Below are 20200 nucleotides of genomic sequence, written 5' to 3'. Positions count from 1 at the left end.
CGTTTGGCCAGGGGCAGGATGCAAAGGGTGGATGGAGGCCAAAGAAGGAGATCAAGCCAAACTGCCCTTGAAATGATCACAGTGCACACTCTGAAACACAGGGCTAGGTGACACCTTGGATCATGCCAGGACCCAAGAATTCACAGTTCAGAATTTTTAGTTCTCGTAGAACCAGATGCTGACTCAAGCAAATAAGGTTTCATTTCCGGTGCCCACTTCTGCTAACCCACCATCCATTCCCCTCATACTAAATCAAATGACTTCACTTCCACATTTGAAAACAGGCTACAGGAGAAACATCTTCAGCCTCCTCACATACACAGGAGACTTTCTGATCTAAACACAGGTCCTGTTAAAACCAAGACTTTACTTAGGCCTTTGTAGTCTAAAGGACAGAGGCCTTGTGACTCATGCAGTAGCTGGCTACATACTCTGTTCTAATCCTGTGTCTCTCTGGAATCTAAGCAGATACCTCAGAGCTGGTCATAGTCCACTAGACTCTCTTCATTGCTCTCGTCCGGGACCCACCTTCCTGGGATGCTCATGTATACCAAACTCCTTACCTCTGGTTTCTCTCCCCATATTTGCCTTGGCTCAAATGTCTTAAGGACATATTAATTTTTATGTTTATGAATATTTGCTCTTATGTCTGTATTGCACTATCTGTGTGCCTGGTGTCTATGGAGGCCAGAAGAGGGTGTTGGATTCCCTGATCCTGGAGTTACAGGTGATTTTGATCTGTCATATGGGTCCTGGGAACCAAACCTTGGTCCTATGGAAGATCAACAAGTCCTTTTAAACCACTGAGCATTCTCACCAGCCTCTTGGCTTACCTATCTAACCTCCTTAAATTCTGGCCTTGGTGAATCTAGAACAAGAAAGAATGATCCTACTTAAAAGGCCAATAGTGTCTCCAGTGGTTTTACATTTTGTCCTTGGTTGAATTCCCTTGCTGTCTGATGGGCACTACACCTGTTCATAGGCTCTGGAAACAGGCAGTTGTCTGATTATTGGTAGACCCTGATGAGGGAGAGAAACCCACTACTATTGATGCCTTTGCCAAGTACTATTTTCCCTCCACACCTCAATGTTGATTGGTGGAAAAGCAGTAATGGTTTTGGCTAATTGTCCAATAGAACCCTGTGAAGATTTCTTCATCAAATGCTTGGAAAGTTTGTCACTCTAGCAGTTGATCCTCCATTAATTACAGTATCCAGTGAATTAAAATTGAACTTGTTCCAAGGAAACAGGACTCCCAGACACACCATCCAGTTTCACGCTTAGTCAGGTCCTTTGGGAAGAAATTGGCTTTCTTTGAGGTGAGCCAGATAGTCACCATCAGAAAAAAAAATGCTCTGTCTCCAAACTGAGGTCACATATTTGTTGGCCAACACTGGATAAGCCAGGTAGATAACCTAGAGCCTAAATGAAGGAGACTCATCCCCTTGGGTCTACACATAGCAAGACAAGACCTATACTTTGAGAGAGTCCTCTGCTCCCTTTCCTCTGGGCTTCCTTTTATGAATTCTCCAATAGCAAGCACATGTCTTCAGGCAGGAAATTACCATAGTGATTGATGGCTAGCAAATAAGATTTAGCCCCAGTTGAAAGCTCCACAAGGGGTGCTCTTCCAGTGTGGTAATCAAGATTTGGTGATCACTTTAACAATTATGCACTGAAAGGAAGCTTCTGACAATGAAGGATTTGTCTCTGTCAGGTTTCAGCCCTGGAACATGCCGCACCATTCAGATGCAGAGAAGCTGTAAGCAGGGGAGACTTGTGAGGGGACAGAGGACTTCTGGATGGTAGAGGATCCCCTTTATATGTACAGCCTAGTTGGACCAGGATACAAGATGCCTAGGACTCTCAGTGTGAATTACGGGACAGAGGTGGTTCCAGAGTTCTACATTATTTGCTGCCCCCCTTAAAGCTTGGAGCATAATTCTTTAATTCTGCTATTTTGGGTCTTTAGAATGATAAGCCAAGGAAGGAAGGAAGGAAGGAAGCCTGCCCTTGAAATATTTACACCCTAGCTGCCAAGGTCAAGCACACTCCGTCAGACTTCTAGGCAACAGTAGATAGTCTGACCACATAGAAACACATGAATTAGTACATTAAATATTGACTCATCTGTAGAGCTGAGGAAAAAGACAAAGGAACCATCTGGACTTCTGCCTGCCTAAGCTCCCAGCCCAGTTCTGCACCCTTCACAGCTAAATAACCTTGAACAACTTACTTTAATTCTTTGCTTCTCTTTTTCCTGATCAGAAAATGTGGATGTCCCAGCTCATTTTCAGTTGCTATAATACCATGCCAGAATCTGGGTGATTTATTTAGTTTATTGAGGTCATGGTTCTAGAGGCTGGCATGCAACATGGTACTGGCATCTGATTGGCAACTGAAAGGAGGACCTTCATACTGTATCATAACATGATGGAGGCTATCATGGTGACACAGAGCCTGTTCAGTTGGGTCTTTCTTCCTCTTCGCATGAAGCCAACAATACTGTCATGAGAATCGCACACACGTGATCTCATCTGATCCTGCTTACCTCTCTAAAGCCACTCTTCCTAATCCCTCTAACATGAATTTGGGGGCTAGGTGTCCAGTGCAAGAACTTTTGGGCCACACACTCAGTATCACAGTAATGCTAATATTGGTAGCTTCCTTCCAGGTTTAGTGAGAATTCAGAAAACCATGGCCTTGGCCATGGCAGTGTTAACTAAGCCAGTACCCCCTCTCCCCTCCTTGGCCAGAAGCTCTTAACCTTTTTCATATTGTGAATTCAGTTGGCACCTGGTGAAGCTATGAATCCTTTTTCAGAAATTGTATTATATATATATATATATATATATATATATATATATATATAGAGAGAGAGAGAGAGAGAGAGAGAGAGAATTGCAGAGGAAATTGCATTTTTATTGAAATATAGTTATCAGACTGCTGAAAAACCAAATTTGTGTTATAGTAATATATGTGTTTCTTTATTAGCATAGTAAATAACAAGATCTACTGGCAGGCCTAATAACTGCTATAATTTTGAAGTAGTAATAAGCTTAAACAATATTTCAACATATCTACAACTGTAATGAGATATAAAAAACTCTACAATTTCTATGGGTGACAACATTATAGCTATTGTTAATAACACGATGACTTGTCGCCTAATTCAGAAAGTCTGTTAAATTTTCTCTAGAAATTGGTAAAACTAAGGATGTAACTTTTTACAGCTAAGTTCATAGACTCTGAGCTAAAACCTATTGATATCAGACTTGATTAAAAAATAACTTATAACCGTGATCTCTAAACTTTTAAAACAATATGTATTTTGTCTTTACTAAAGCAAAGATATAAACATAGAAAGTTTAAGAAATATGGCTTAAGGGGAGAACAAAGGAAAAATTTAAAACATCACCCAAGAGCTACAGCTAACACTGGCACAGTTAGGCTATGAGACTCATTGCTAACCCATTTTTCCATACATCAAGTCTGCTCCATTGGAGAGCATTGTGTGGTAACTGTACTCAGAAGGATGTCAGATCACAAGAGATGCTGGCCCAGTTCCTCAGACCATGACTGGAGGCCTGAGTCACACTGGAAGTCCCAAAGGAGAAGGGGTTCTGCCCTTGACATCTCAGTGCTTTCTGTGTGTTAGGCTCTCGGATGGCTCACCAATTTCCAGCCTCACTAATGCAGGCTAAGCCATCCTATTGATCTCAAGACTCTTGTTAGAATTAATGAATCCCCTCAAGTCTGAGCTGTGAATGGTGAATAACAGAAACTTCCCACTTGATGATGGAAAACAACTGACTCTACTTCAGACCTGTCAGATATTCCAATGAGGTTCCAGATGCCTGTAGACTCATCCAAAGAACCCACTTAGAAGAATGATAACTAGGCAGTTTATACCAACACAGACATGTGTGTCTACGGACAGTGTCTTATTTTATCCAAAGTGATTTTTTTCTATGACAGTCCTGCAGCCTTACCTCTGGGGAAGGAAGGTATTTTTTGCACATGTTCAGTGATCCCAGGTCAACCTACAAAACAAGAGGCTTTGTTTACTTGTCTCATCATTGTTAACATCTGTAGAGACCCCACTGTATAAGTTCAGAACACAGAATGTCATCCTCCAGTCTTTCATATTCCTGTGAGCCAGCCTCAGGGCTCTGTTTGCCATCTTCCTAGGGGAACACAAGGGTATGCAGTCACTGATCAAACCAAGGGCTTCCTGCTCCTCCCATATGGGACCACCAGGAACCTGGGGGACATCACTATAGCAAGTTGCCCAGCCTCTTGCTGCTTTTCTCCAGGTCTTCCCTTAAAGCAGTGCCCTCTCCTAGGGTGGGTTAATGAAACACTGTCAACAGATTCATCAAAACGTAACTCTGTGCTTCCTTAGAAGGACCCTGTGACTCTGAAGTGGCATACCTCGCTTCCTCTAAGCCTAGATAAAGGTCACAGCTAGAGACGACAGGCCAGTCAAGCTCCTGAGTGCAAGATACCACATTTCAAAATATTTTTAATAAAACAACGTGGAAAGGGCAGCCTGTTCACTTTATTTTCCACTGAGGTATTCAATTAAACCAGAGATTCTGGGAAAATCTGAACCCTCAACCGTATTTTCCATTAGTAATAATAAAAGATAATTACTGAGCCTGCCTGTCAAATATTCCAGGCCACAGGATCTCTACTTAATTAATTGCTAATTAAGAGATGAAAGAACTGATGTGTCTTTCATACTTCCAAACTTTATTAAGCCACAGAAAACTTTCATCAGGGCAAGGGAAACAAATATTCCAGATTGAGTCCCTCCTTGGTTTAACCAGCCTAAGCGAGGAGTGGGAAGAGAGGAAGGTCTGCTATGGGCAAAGTGCTTTTACCTGTATCATCCAGGGGTAATGGCCTCAGCAGACAGGAAAGGAGCAAGAAGGGAATGGAATGGACAAGGTTTGAGTTTCTACTTTCTGCTCTATACTAACTAAGTCTTTGCCACACACTAAGTACATCTTGGCTGCAATCCTGTAAGGGGCTATTTTATGCCTACTTTACAGATTAAGAAAATGAGTAATTAAAGGCTACATTAATTCATTTTCTCTCTATTGTGGCAAAAATAACTAACAAAAAGAACTCAAGAAAGAGTATTTTGTCTCACTGTTTGGGAGCACAGTCCCTCATGGCCAGGAAGACATGCTGTCAGGGCTGTGAGGTAACTGGAAACATTAAGTCTGTAGCTGGGAAGCAAAGGGTGATGAATTCTGGTGTTCAGCTTGTTTTCTTCTTATGTTCTAGTCTGGAGCCTTAATCCATGGGATGTTTCCACCACCCTCAGGGTAGGTCTTCTACATTCAGTTTAACCTTTTTGGAAGCACCCTCAGACACATCCCAGAAGTGCATTTCCATGGTGACTCTAAAACCCATCAAGTTAGCATCAAGATTAATGACCACACAGGCCTTAAGTGAATTTCTCTTTTATAAGTGTATGTCTGGCAAGGGGTAAGAGTTGGAGCCAAATTCCATGCTTTCCATTTATTGTTTCAGGGCAATTCAGGAAACAAAACTGACTGATTCCATGTCTTCATGATTATGGACAAAGTCAAAAGCATCTGTTGTGTATATTAGGATATTGCAGAAATGGTGAGAAGAGTAGTTACAAAAGATATTGTGACTCCCAACTTCTTCTCCCCTAGACTGCTCTCTCTGGAGTAAGCCATCATCATTTTGTGAAGATACTCAACTAACCCTTGAGAAGCCCATGGAGGAGAAACTGAGAACAAATGTGACAGCTAGCATATTTTGGAAATAGACTATGTCTAGCAGGTCTTCAGGTGACTATAGACTACAAATTCCATGAGGCAGACCACACCCCCATAAGCCATTCTTGAATAGACAATAAAGGCTGGTTGCTTTAATCACAGGCTAACCTTTGGCATGTAAGTAGATAAAACGTGAAGAATTCACAAACTTCTCCATGCTGCACACTGAGTCATAGTTTTGCCAATACCAGTGGGTCAGAGAATTCCTCCTAATAGAAGGAATCACATTTCTATGTCTGAAAGTGGGAGTCTGAAGTAATGGGCATCCAAGATTTCTCCTGGCAGGGGGGGTTTGGGAGACGAAGAGGGTATGAGTCAGATCTCCAATTGCTGCCTAAAGTTCCCATTTTGTCATGTAGATGACTAAGCACAATTTGTTAATTGTCCACAATCTGGTCCATTGTTTAGCAACCAACTGCTGGGAAAATTGAGGAAAAAAAAAAAAAAGACTTGATTATGCTTTCAGGTACTAGGTGATTCTGCCTATAGCTGGTCAGCATCTTTGGAATCAATGGCCATTACTGGAATGTCAACAGCAGTTAGCAGTACATAAATCCATGGCAGTCAAGTTCAAAGTTTATAGTGAATTCCAACATGAACCATTGCTGTAAAATCTGAAACCTCAGCAGTGTTTGATTGCTGTACCTGGCCTGGCAGGGGTCTTTCTTCTGCCCATGTTTCATCTAAACCACAGGGGAGACAAGTTCCAGGCTTGGAGAAAGTCTGTGATTGAAGTCAACATGGCCTCTTGGGAAGTGCTTTCCACACTGTGCAAATACTTAGATCCTGCCTGGTCAGTTGGGAAAGGGGAGCCCATGCTACAAAGACTAAGTGAAGCCCCTTAGGTAGCTGAACTCACTTTCAGTACAAGGTCAGCATTTGATGAGGAAGGAATATATACTGTACAATTTCTGACATACTTCTTAGATTTTTCCCCCAAAGATGAACTATTAGAAGCTGACCTTAGAAAATACTGGCCATAAGAGAGGGTACAGGTGAATGATAGAAGTGAACAGATAAAAAAAAAAATAATCTAACAACCAAAAGAACAAAAACAAAATCAACATCCTAGTTCATTGAAGTTGCCCAGTCAGTAGCCCTTCCCTTTGACCTTTGGGTCTGTCTGTGGTGCCTCTCCTCTCACCCTCAGGGCCCTGCAGAAGTGGGAAGGTTGAGAGCATTTGAGAGCATGAACCCTAGTGTGATATTTACCTCAGCAGAGCCTCTGGGACTTGCCTCAGGAATATGTGCTTATGTTATGGTTTGCCATCTTCACCTCCTGTAATAGCAGTGCTTCTTTTCTCCAGTTATATAAAAATCTGCCTTAACATAAGGCCTTTGTGTGACAACTCAGAGCTATACAACTGGTTAACCAAATTAACTGGACCTATCCATGAGGTAAAATGTGGTAAATCACAAGAGTTGGTGTGTTGGTTCATGATGAGCTACATTCTGACAGAGAAAATGTGGTTATGACTTCAGGAAAATTACCTGGCTCATATGACTCAAATTCAATTCACATTTGACCCTCCCTCAGCTCACAGTTTACAACCTACTGGTTGTAACTAGTTAAACAGAGAAGAGCACAATACTAGACTCCTGGAGACCCATGCATTAGTTCTAACTTTCTAGATAAATGTTCCCCCTATTAGGTTCATGCCTCCAAAAGGAAATTGCCTTACTGTGCTACAACAGCCTGGTACTACAGGTGGGAACTCCTTGACAGCAGAGGCTGTGTTTTGTTCTTCGGGTCTCACGTGTCTCATAGGCTCCACCAATGACCACAAAAGTAAACAATCTCAAACACCCACATTCACACAGGTCTTAAGTAGGTGTACTGTGAAAGAAAGTATATAAGGATATACTCTAAGAAGTCATCATGGAAGATAAATTGTTCAGTCAAGGAGAAGGAGGCAAGCCAAGCCATAGAGAATGGAGAAGACTGACCTGAAATTTCCTTGACGTATATTCTGTTAAAAGCTGTGTATGAACAGGCGGTGGTGGCGCAAGCCTTTAAGTCAAGCACTCAGGAGGCAGAGGCAGGTGGATCTCTGTGGGTTCAAGACCAGCCTGGTCTACAGAGTGCTTTCCAGGACAGCCAGAGTTGTTATACAGAGAAATCCTGTCTCAAAATAAAAGAAGGAAAGAAAGAAAGACAGAAAAGAAAAGAAAAGCTGTGTATGAACACACAAATAAACTAGAAGCAAGGAATGATGATGGTTGTGTTTAGTCAAAGCAAGTTGAGTAGTAGTTTAGAAAAGCTACAAACAAAAACCCTCTGTATACCTGTGGTATACACATAATTAGATTTAAATGAGCAAGAAGGAGGGAGTGTGTGCATTGCTGGTACTGTGAGAAACCACCTCCACTCAGCTGAGGCATTCCCCAACAGATACTGGGAATTCCCTTTCAGCCATAAAGAACATCTTTGCCCATAGCTGTGCCCGCCCATTCCCTGATGGTAGTTCACATGCAAAGAGTGGTTCACTTGGGGTCCAAAGGTCTTGGCTTCTTCCCAGAGAAGGACAGCTCCAGAGCACCATCTGGCCAGTTCTGCTTCCTTCTGTCTCAGCTCAGCCTGTTTCTCGGGAAACCAAAGCAAAGTGCAAGGATAGAACCCAGTGTACTAAAGAACCAAGATGGGGGAGAAATGACTACTTAACACATGTATCTTTATATCGATTCCCTTATTATGATGTGTATGCATCACCTTTATAATTTCAAGAATACCAAGTAAAGGAATTTGAAACATGATAAATACATGTCAGGTGAATGAATCATGACTGTGCCTATACTCTGCTAGAGAAGTGGATAATAGTATGTTGCAGGTTGTGGAGTTAAGTGAACTGATTAGGAGGAGATTTGGCAGCACTTACAGTAACAGTGATTTAGTTGGTTTAAAAAATATTAGATCACCATCTCACACATACAGTGAAGGGAAGAGGGCAACAGGTAGGCAAAATAGAAGAGTGAGTTTTAATTCCATGGTAAGAGAGACTTTAATATTTGAGCTCTCTGCTTCCCAAATAAAGTAAAATAAAATTAGGATGCCTCCTATCCAAAATTCACTCCAAGTTACCTGTAGTTCATCCTTTTGGTGAACAGCTAGATTCTAATTGGAAGAGAAAAATACCTGTTATGTATACAATCTATAACCTCTGTCTCTGCTACCAGCAAACCCATTGTGGACCACGTCTATTCTAATGATGCAGCCCCACACTGCTTGTAGCCCTCCTCTCTAGGGATCCAGAGTGTTCACCAGAGACAGAAACATCTGGTCCTTCTAGAACTAGAACCCTCTGGGGTTCTAGGAGGGCCTTCTGGGAAGACAAATCCATCCAGGGACAACTTAGAAAAGAAGTCTAGGCCTTAGCAGAATGCTTGCTCCTTCCTCCTTTGGATTCCAACCAATTTTTGCAAATGCATCCTCTTTAGGCATCTATAAATGAGATCCCTAAGGCTTAGTGCCCCTTTTGGAGAAGGCTTAGTAGCATTTGTAAGCAGGAAGTCCTTGAAGGCATAATTATCCAGCCACCAACTGCATTGACAGATCCTTAGGAACTGTGTAGGGGGAGCGCCATCCAAGTTCTGCATAGCGCCCTGATTAAAACGGCTGACAAATACGCTTACACAGAAGCTTCTACTCGCAGTACATAGGCAGGCTTTAGGGTGGCAGTGTTTCTAACCAGAGAGGAACATTCTGCATCCATTCATTGATTATTGATCGAGCTTTCCTGGCTTAGTATTTGCTTGGACAAGATCCAAATCAAGCAGGAGAGGGACAAAGATTCTGACCCCCGAGGAGAGTCTGGAAGGTCCTTGAGACTCTTCAGTGAAAAGTTGCACAGATAAAAAGACTCTGATAAATGATACCTTCATCATGAAGGAATACTCAACATGTTGAGGAAATTAAGGGGATGAAGGGGACTCCAATTTGCCGAAGCGATTGGATGAGAGGCTTCTGGGAAGAAGTAACAAATGTTTGTTGTAATCAGATTATCCTAGAATTTGCACAACCATATTTAAAGTTGTTGAATTTGTTATATAAAATATGTTTCTGGACTCATACCAATTCCACAGAATTTTTGCCTTATATATTTGTCATTTTATCACAAGGTTGTGAAACTTAATAAAAAGAATTAATAAAATAAATAAAACTCTGGAGAGAAAATAGTGACTTAATAAGCAACAATTTTATTTCTTGCAGAGAGCTACTTGGTCTATTTAAAGGGGAAAATGGGGAAACTGAGGTTCTTGTTTTAAAGCTATGTATCCCTTCCTGTTACAGGCGTCTGTATCAACTCCCTGATCACAGGACCAATCCCTTCAAGGAGTGAGAATCAAAGAGTACACAGTCAAGAGAAAACATCAGAGAGAGTGACATCACGAAGGTACTGTGTGCTGTGGGCCTTTTACTATCCATCATGCCAATGGCCAGTTTAAGGCTTTCAGTAGGAATTGCATATTCCCTGGGACCTGAGACCCTTTGTCACTGAAACAACAGCCTTGGGGATACTCTCCATGAAATGAGCTGGCCAACAGCGTCAGCTCCTCTGGGCTTCACATGGTCCCTGAAATCACTCGAGAAACCAGGTACTAAGATTTTGGCTACTCATAAAATAGTCCTGAAATGCATTTCATGATGCAGTTGGTAATAAAAATGTCTTACTGAACTCAGTCCCTCCAAGAGGCTAGACTTGATTCTCAGCTCAATGTTCCTGCACTGGGCCTGCATGAATCAATGCTAAATTATTCATGAACCTGACTCTAAAATTTCCAGAGTTCCAAAACCCCTAATAAAGTATTATGAAAAAATATCCATCTCTTTATCTCTACCCATAACTATTTATACAACTGGAGGAAAACCTGTCGTTTTATTTCTTTTAATTTAAATGCTTTCCTAATTCCTTTTTCCAACCACATATATATGTCTGAAAAATTTTTGGGTTGAAATAATAACCTCTAAAAAAATGGTCGACGGGAAAGGCTCTGAGGATTCAGAGTTGACAGGCACAATGAATATTTCGCTCCCTGTATAGCTTCCCACAGCACTCAAATCTTATTCACTGAATTGAGAACTTTTCAAACAGGTGTGTCTGATTTTTATTGTTGTGCAAAGCAATGATGATATACCCATCAGCCTTCTCTTGCTATTTGTTTACACAGTTTTAAAGTTTGCTCAGGAAAAGCTCATTTCTTCCTGTGCCTCATTGTGTACTCAATATCCCTCCCACCACTCTACAGACACAGTGCAAATCTTGTCTGAAGTTCCACATTAAAATCCACCCAGAATGTCCTCAGCTGCATCCTGCATCAGTTGGGGACATTAGTCTACAAAGTATCCCCAGCCATTGTTTTTTTTTTTTTTTTCTCTTAATTCTTTGAACATTCCAAGTCATAAGAGACTTCATCATGTCAAGCTGGCTGTCAGCCATTCGTATTTCAGGTGAATTGGTGACTTTGATGTTTCAAGGCTACCCGCTGAGTGAGATAGACATTACTGCAACCATGCAGAGCTGGAACAGGTTGGACCAGCTAGGCAGTAGTGGTGGCTACCTGTCACAACAGCATCCTGTATTTACATGGTGGTGGTTTTACTGACCTACACTCTACTCAGAGAAAACATTTCTACAGATAGAAGAGTAGTTGCAAGCCACCCGCAGTAGTAAAAGATTCAACCTCCCATCCAAAAGACTTCTTCAAATAAAAACACTTTGTTTGTAAAAATGGCATCTAAGGGTTCAGTGGCAGCAGATCTGGAGTACCGTCATCTCCCCCACCCCTGTTTTTAAATTGATGAATGATTTAAAGTGATTGAGTTGAGAAAAAATTTAAAGTGGTAATAGTACCCCACATTTCCATCCAGCCCTGCTATCTTGGGGCTTTGGCTCAAGGGATTAAAAGGACAGAAGAGAGGCCCCAGGTTCGTGAATGAGACTTACCCCAGGTGGTAAGAAGTGATTTGCCCAAAATGAGCATCAGGAAAAGGCACAATACCCAAGACAACAGTCACTATCACATTTGGAAACAGCATCCTTCCAGTATCAAGGCCCCTGGCCTCAGTCTTGCCCTTGGAAATGAGTGCACAGCCTGAAGCAAAGAGCATTCATGGAGTCCTGATGAGTCTGCTGTTTAAAGAGGGTCCAGAGAATGAAGCCAGATTTCATGAGTGCCATATTCCTACCAAGGTCAGAATCCATCTCAGTCCAGGGTTGCTAGAAGCTCATGGAGCCAGAGAAAGCCAAACCAAGATGGAAGGGAGAAACACCTGAAAGGCAGATAACAACAGTCAGGGACTCAGGACAGGGATGAGGAGTTCTGCCGGGTCCCCTAAAGGGAGAACATCTCAGGAGTATGCAGAAATTGGTTCAGAGGTAATTCTCAGAATCCTCATTCTCTGTCAGTTATTTCAGAAAGCCACCCCCAGGCAGAGAAGCCAGCTCACCTTCCCCTGCCAAGCCTTGTCACATGTGCGTGGTGGACCTCTAAGGAGAGCATGGCTTATGTAGATTAACTTTCTCTCCCACATACTCACAAGTATCTTTTTGCAAATGCTGCTTGGTTATAGAATAGCAGAAGTTACCAAACAAGAAAGTAGCCATGCGACCCCATGGCTCTTTGGCAATTCAGACCAAGGTAAACTCACCAGGCTATAGGGAGCTGCCTGGATCAACTTGCCTCTCTCTCTCTCATCCTCAGTCCCCACACATTTGTGAGCAGCTTATTTTAAAAGCTGATTAGATGAGCCCCTAATAACATTCGAACGTAAATGGCCCCAGATAGGCTTTCAGCCTCTTGCCAAATTGAGACAAATGTGGTATTTGGGGAACTGAGCTTCCAGCTTTGTGCCTACTCTGGTCTGTAGACAGGTCCTGAAGCACTTTGCCTCTTCCCCTGGTTCACTGCAGCCTAAAAGTGGCTGTGTTTGGATCTCCCAGGGCTCTTTCACCTCTGAGGGGCTAGAATTCTATGTCAATGGTCTTGATGATACTGCGTTTTCAAGGGAAGTTAGGTTGGGGATGAGGAGACCAGATCTTGATAATCTACAGGCAAACTCCTCAGTGCCCCCATACCTTCCAGGAACTTTGAGTTCAAGATACATCCTTTCTTGAGCAACTATTACTTTAAGTGATTTAATTTGCCATTAATGTCAGTAATACCACAGTTTGGGTGAAAACAGCAGAAAATGAGGTGTGGTTTTCTGTTGCCTAAGTATGTTTAGCACCATCTGCAATTCATGGGTGAATTCAATTCCAGGAAAGACAGACACATTGATCAAATAAATAGGGATAGCTTTCCAATTTAGTACTCTTCTGTAATTTGGGGGAAAAGGTAAAAACAGAATTGGAAAAGAAGAGAAAAAAAGCAAATGTAAAATAATGTCCTGATGCTGAGGTAAATGTATGACAAGCAAACAAAACTGTTGGGCTTGCCTTCACTCCTGTCTATTCTCATACCAGATTTAACATCTCCAGAACATATTGAAACTCCAAACTCAGGCTTTGTCCTGTTAGATGTAGGCAGTCATTCAAGACTGTCCCTGAGTTTAAGCTTCCTTGGAAACCCACAAGTGCAGCTCTTACAGGTTTGCAGAGGAAACTAAACATTCAGCTCATCCTTGCACTGGGGTATGCACTTCCTCAGGGGAACCAAGGAGCTCCAGGAGCAAACTATGAGAGGGAGAAGAAGCTCAGGCTTAGGCACTATGAGGGACAAACTAGTCCTCCCATTCTGGCCCCACAAATACCAGGTTTACTCCACCCTTCACTCACAGACCATTGGGTGGTTTCAGGTGCATTTAAACTGTGACGAGAATCAGACACTACAGTTGAATAGGCATGGCTTGCTTTAGCTGTGGGGATTGCAGAAGCTCCATAGAGTTCAGCCCCAGGAACATGTTTGATTCTATCTCAAACTCCAGTCAGTAAGGGCTCAAAGGCTGTTTGATGTGGAGGACTATAAAAGGAATGTCAGGGGTCTCAGCCCTATGCTTAGCCCTGCACCTTTGAGAAGTTAAGCACTTGTCCAATTGTGATGCACTTTCATGGAGAGAATATTGCCCAAAAGGTCACTTCTCATTATTGTGCTTTGCTAGCATTGCATTTGTGGTTTTCTCTCAACATTTGTGGCTGTGAGAAACTCGGTGCTGTTGGGAGCATGAGATTGCCTGCCATCTCTCTTCCCTTGCCAAGCCTTAGGCTGTATATAGGGGTCTCTGTTTCATGTCATCTTCTCCATATCTTGCTTTGTTCTATGTCTGTGTATACAGAGAAAGCAACCTTCCTCCTTGCCAAGGCTCACTCTTCCTCTAAACCCTCACCCCCACCCTGCATACACACATCTCTCTCCTCCGAAGTCTGATCTATCCACTATTCTGTTCCAATGTCTTCTTTCTTATTTACATTTTACTTTCTATAAGCATTTCTATCTTTGCCTAGAGAAGTGAAGACTTGTCTCCATTTAAACATATTAAAGCAACTTTCTCTTGCTCCGTTGAACTCAGGAAGAAGTCTGCATATCACCTTACTCGGCCTTTAATCCCAAGGGCAAAAGGGGTGGCCTACTCACCCAAGCAGTGAATCCAATGTGAGTTGACAGAAATACACTTAGTAAATAGCATGCAGCATGGCTAGTATGGATTCTGACCACAAGCAGGGTACACTATAGGGAAAGCAAGGATGCCTAGCTCTGCCCCAGATTATAAAGGACTGGGATAAGTGGAGAGGTGGTGCTGAGTACAATGGAGAGGAGAGTGGAGAATCACCAGCTGTGTCTTCTGGACAGGAGCCAAGCAAGTAGGAGAGGCATTCTCCAGACACACTAGGGGAAAGGAGCAAAAGACAGGGGAAAGGATCCATCTAGGTAGAAGGAACAGCACGGGAAAGGCAAGTGAGATCGTTGGGGTCCAGGTAACATGAAGTGTAATGGCCACTGTGGAGACAGTGTACTGAGGGTGCAGAGATTATGTGACACATAAGAAACTTTAACTCCTTGTCGATCGCAGGGGGAAATGGAGGGTTTAGAGTTAAGGTGTAGCACCATCAGATTGCCTTTATAAAGATCACTGTGGAGCAGCAGTGTGAGGGGGGCAGGAAATAGACATCTGATCTAAATAGTTCAGACAGGAAGAGATGGGACCGGAGTCCAGGAGAGCGCTGGACACGGATGAAGGCTCCAGATGAGCCCTCTCCATTCTCCACAAACACACTGGACTAGGTGATGTCTCTTCTGCCTCAAAACCTCAGAGCATGTGTTGTGCTGTTCTTATTGAGCTTACTCAACTTGTACTACATTTATTGTTCATTTCTGTAATGTTCCTGATCAAATGGTATCGTCGTCTCCTCTTTTTCAAATTATAGTACCTTGCTCACCATGAGCACTGAAAGAAAGGTTATTTAGTTGAATTGAATTTTCAAGAGCTTCAAACCATGAATAATTGAGGACTCAGCCATGTATAAGTGCTCATCATTTACATAATTGTGTAAACAAGCTGATAAAAAAATTTTATTTTCCCCACTACTTTTATTATCCTAGAAAGCCTAACATTGCAGCTCTCCAGGTTTCAGGGAAATAATTTTTTTAAAATGTGTTCTGTAAGCCACATAGTGGCAGAGCCACTGCTCAATTTGAATCTCTCCAGGAAAAGGAAGTGGCTGAAAGGAGGGAACACATGATAACATTGGCTGAGTATTAAGCCATGTACAAACACTGAAAGCCACATTGCCCGAACAGACAGAATCACAGTTCACATTGCATGCTGGAAACATGAACAGAGTCCCAAAGGTCAACGTGAAGATACAAATTGATTAAGCTAAGTACTTACTGAAATTGCCTTGCAACATACAGGGGAGAATCGATCAAAACCAGTACTTGCACCTATGCTGAAAAAGCCTATGGAAAATTATCCATTGCCATGTATGTCATCAAAGCAAGTTTAAGTCACCTATGCTTTGCCCTAGATGAAAATATCTGTGCTATAGTTTCAAAGATATGTTATAAAGAATTCATTGGCGCTTACGATTTTATGATTGAATTCCTTTATGTGTGAACTCTGTTGGCCTCCTGTCTACCTGCCCCACAACTCTATCTCGTCGCTCCATCTCTATGTGCAAAGCAAAGCCAGTCTTGGCTAATGTGGCACCTACATTGTTACTCAAATGTAATCCCAAGCTGGCCCGCATCTAGTATATGTAACCAGTGGCTGAGTGCTACTGGTCTGTGGCATGTGGGCAGCAGAGAAGAAGGAAAAAAATGGGTGGAGTGAAATAGATAAAACGAAAGGAAAGGACATATGATAGGTAGGATTTTAGTTGGGAGGTGGTAAGAGAGGAAGGGAGGGAGAAGGAAACTGGGATTGTCATGTAATTCAATCTTGTTTGTAATTCAAATAAATAAAATAAACAGACAACATCAAGGTCAATTTATAAAGGTAAGTTAATGTAGCCTGTACAAAACCAGTCTTTCTCTTGGAAACTAGTTATCTAAATAAACTCAATAATGAGGTAGAAAAAAAAAAAAGAAAGGCAAGATAAGTGAGGGGAAATGAGAGAAAATGGTAAAAGATGCAGTTAGCAAGTCTTTGGAGTAATTTTGTAAGGAATATGAAGGTATGCACTTTGGGTCACAGAAGGGAGTAGGGGGTACAGATCATGATTCCTGGATTGAGGGTCTTAGGATTTGGTCAGTGGGCAGTTCTAAACCCAAACATACATAGATCATCACAGTTCCTGGCAGAATGTTCAGTACTGTCTGTATTTCTGTACTGGAAGCCCCAAAAGGACAAATACAGAGGATGCTTGGAACTGATGACCCAAGAAAACATCAGAACAGAGGTTGGGCCATCAAACTGAGCCTGGAAGACCTAGGTGATGTGTACTCAGGAGGAGAATGTGAGCCTAGCATCTGAGGCTTTGGAGGGAGGGGCTTTGGGAAGACCAGAAAAGAAGGAAGAAAGAGAAAGGAACAGAAAGAGGAAAGGGGGTGATATATAGAGGGATCAACACAGCTGTCTCCATGGACACATGCACTAACCTTGCTTGGCCAAAGACCAAGACTATAAAGCAGAAAATGTCTCTGATCCCAGTCATCTCAGTGGCACTAGAACAGAGCCAGCCTGCTCTGTCTCTGTGATGACACAGGGAAACATTTCCTCAGTCAGCTATAGAAGGATGCTTCTTGCCCTGACAACCTCATATCTTAAAGACTGAAATAAAAAATCATTTCTGACAAGTAGTAATTGTCCATATTTATGAAATCCAGAGTATCATTTCAAATCACATAGTCACTGTGTAACCATCAAGGTAATTGGTGTATCTATCACCTAAGTCATTCATCATTTCTTTGTCTTGGGAGTTTTCAAAATCCCTCTTCTAGCTATTTTGAAACATTTAATTAACTTTTTGTGAGCCATAGTCACCGCACTCTGCTCCAGACCATTAGGTTAGGAGTCATTGTTCTCATCTAACCGCAGCCCTGCCCTCATACTCATCTGGCCACAGTCTCCCTCTCACACACCTTTCCTGGGCTCTGGAAACCACTGTGCTACTCTACAATGATAACGACTTCTGTATCCAATTGAGATGCGGTCCTTGTCCTGTGTTTGATTTATCACACTTAACCACACTGACACTGACACCTGAATTCTCTAGCTACTAGATACAGAGACCCCATAAAGGTTCTTCAGCAACCTTTGTCAGTGGAATATCTGGACACCATTGCAAGGAATGGAGAGATTGGTAAATTAAGGACAATATACTAGATGAACTTCATGAAAGTTCTATGGCTACCTGAAGTGTATTGTAATTGATGTTGCGAAATTCCCCTGCCCTGAAAATTCAAGGTAATCCCAGTATCACCCCCACCCAAATTTTTAGAAAACAAATAACACTGGTTCCACAATGTTGCCTGAAACTCTGCCATTTGAGACACATTCCTGTCAAAGTGGCCCCTGCCAGGTTCTTCCAAGGCAGGTATGCCCCAAGGTACTTCTTTATCCACACTGCAATACTAATGATTTTAGTGGAGTTTTGACTATTGTTTTAGAGTCACTGGAGGAGGATTATACAGAAAGGAGATGGGGAAATGATGATAGGAGAAAGGGGGAAAAACATTTTAGGACATGATCCTCCTCCAAAATATGCAGAGCTAAGGGTAGCCAATGTACATGGATATACTTGGTGGATGATCTGGATAGCTACCAGATAGTAAATACAGTCAGTGAGAGAGATGGAGGAAGTAGGGGGTGTGGGTGAGGGAGGAGAGGGAGGGAGAGAGAGAGAGAGAGAGAGAGAGAGAGAGAGAGAGAGAGAGAGAGGAACAAAGCTGTTTGAGCAGCCATGACTCATTCTGACATTTCTGCTGACCTTATTCAAGAGCCCCCAAGAAGGCTTAGCATCACTTCAGTGGGCAGCCAGAGGAATGGAGCATCACTTCAGCGTGCAGCCAAGAGGGGTGGAGCAGGGATATTTGTGAGACTTTGCCAGGCAGTGGGCTGAATCAGTGCTTGTGCATCAAAGTCAGACCCAGACCCAGAAACACCACAGGATGTTTTCATGAGACCCAGGGAGGAAAAACTCCCCGAGATCTCTGCCAGTATAGAGTAACTTTGGCCATGGGCCAAGGGACTGCTGCATTCTCCTGCTGAGTCAGCAGAGAGCCCTAAAGCCAGAAAATGATTTAAGAATGTAATGATGAGAACTCTGATAATCCAGGCACATTGAATGTTTAGTCTAGGACTTGAACAATCATTTCAGTTCAGGGAGGATTTAGGGTCCCAAGAAGTTATAATTTGTGAACATTTTCCCTATGCTAAGTACTATTTAGGGTATTTTATATTTATTCACTTATTTTTACCTCCAAGCAACCAATGGTAGTAGATCCTATTATTATTTCCATTTTACAGTTAAGAAAACCAAGGACTGGAAAAGTCCATATGTATATAAATTATATATATAATAATATATGTAATATATATATATATATATATATATATATATATATATATCCTAAACTAGGAGGTGACAGATCAGGGGATTAGACCCAGAGCTCTTTCACATAATCACTGCCCTGAAAAAAATCATAGTCGGACACCAAAATGGAAAGCAAGCTGTTGTTTGTCATTTGAGTCTTGTCACAGTCAGCTCAGAGTGTACATATCACTGCTGGTATAAGAATTTCTGTTAGGGGAGTGGTTGTGACAGAGCTGGTGGGAAAGAGGTCCTGGGTGCTCATGCGGGGAGAGTCTGTTGTGGAAGGGAGGCAAGACACTGTAGTGATGAAGCAGCCTCTCCCCTTCACCAAGGATCAGCACTGGATATAACAGAGCCACTGACACTGAAGAATGATAATTATTGAGATAATGACCGGGAATGGAAGAGTAGATGTACTCACCCTTAGGAAGTTTCAGATTGATTGAGTGTATTGATGAGAGTTTGATGTGATCAATGCAACAAAAGTTGACAGTAAGTGTGAGGATATAGGAGGAGCGGTGATGCATATGCTCATCCACTTAGCTGAGCTCACTGAATGCTAACTCTGGCCACATGCTAAGTACTCCTGGGAGGAAAAGATGGCTAGTCTGTCGGTGCCTACAATTCAATGAGTTTATAAGGGGGTGGGGCAATCATGATGAACTCTCCCTCCCTCCACCAACACTGGAATAATGGAAATAAGGATGACCCTCTCTGTTTTGACAAAGGCACTGAAGGTCCAGCAAGGTGGGTCATAGGATAAAGCTCTTTGCTACCAAGTTGGACAATCAGAGCTCAGTCCCTCAGTTCTGAATGGCAGAAAGGGAGAGAACTGACTCCACCCTGATGTATGCATGCCTCCCTTCGCCCTCTACATAAAGTCTAATTTTTATAAACCAAGGAAAAAAATTGGCAGTTAGCAGCCTGTCTGGATGAGACCTCTTGAGGATGAGGATCACTGCTGTTTGGTGCAGAAAAAAGAACTGAGTGTGGAGGAGTGTGCTGTAAATAAGAGTAACAGTGGTGATGGTGGAATTACTGTGCAAAGTGGCAGATCTGCCGCAGTTAACATTATCATGGGTCATTTGATGAAGGGAAGGAAGGGACTTCTAACACTAATGGAGATGTTGGGGAACATGTCTAGTGTGTAATGGGAATGCCTGGAGCTTTATCAAAGGTGGCCAGGGGCTTGCATTGTAGAGGGGTGGATAAAGGCGTTAAAATTGTTATGGGAGCAATTATGATTGCAACTGAGGTAATAATGAAGATAATGGACCCGTAATTGAAAAGCTGGTGGCTGTAAAGGAGATGGTGAGGGCAACTGAAATGTAGAGGGGGCGATAAGAGAGGTAATGGTGGCTGTGTGGAAGGTAATGGAGTTCTAATGTAGATGACACTAAAAGGTAATGGAGT

The sequence above is a fragment of the Cricetulus griseus genome, chromosome 5, assembly GCF_003668045.3.
Source record: "Cricetulus griseus strain 17A/GY chromosome 5, alternate assembly CriGri-PICRH-1.0, whole genome shotgun sequence".
Lineage (NCBI taxonomy): Eukaryota > Metazoa > Chordata > Mammalia > Rodentia > Cricetidae > Cricetulus > Cricetulus griseus.
Note: the sequence above shows the minus strand (reverse complement) of the source record.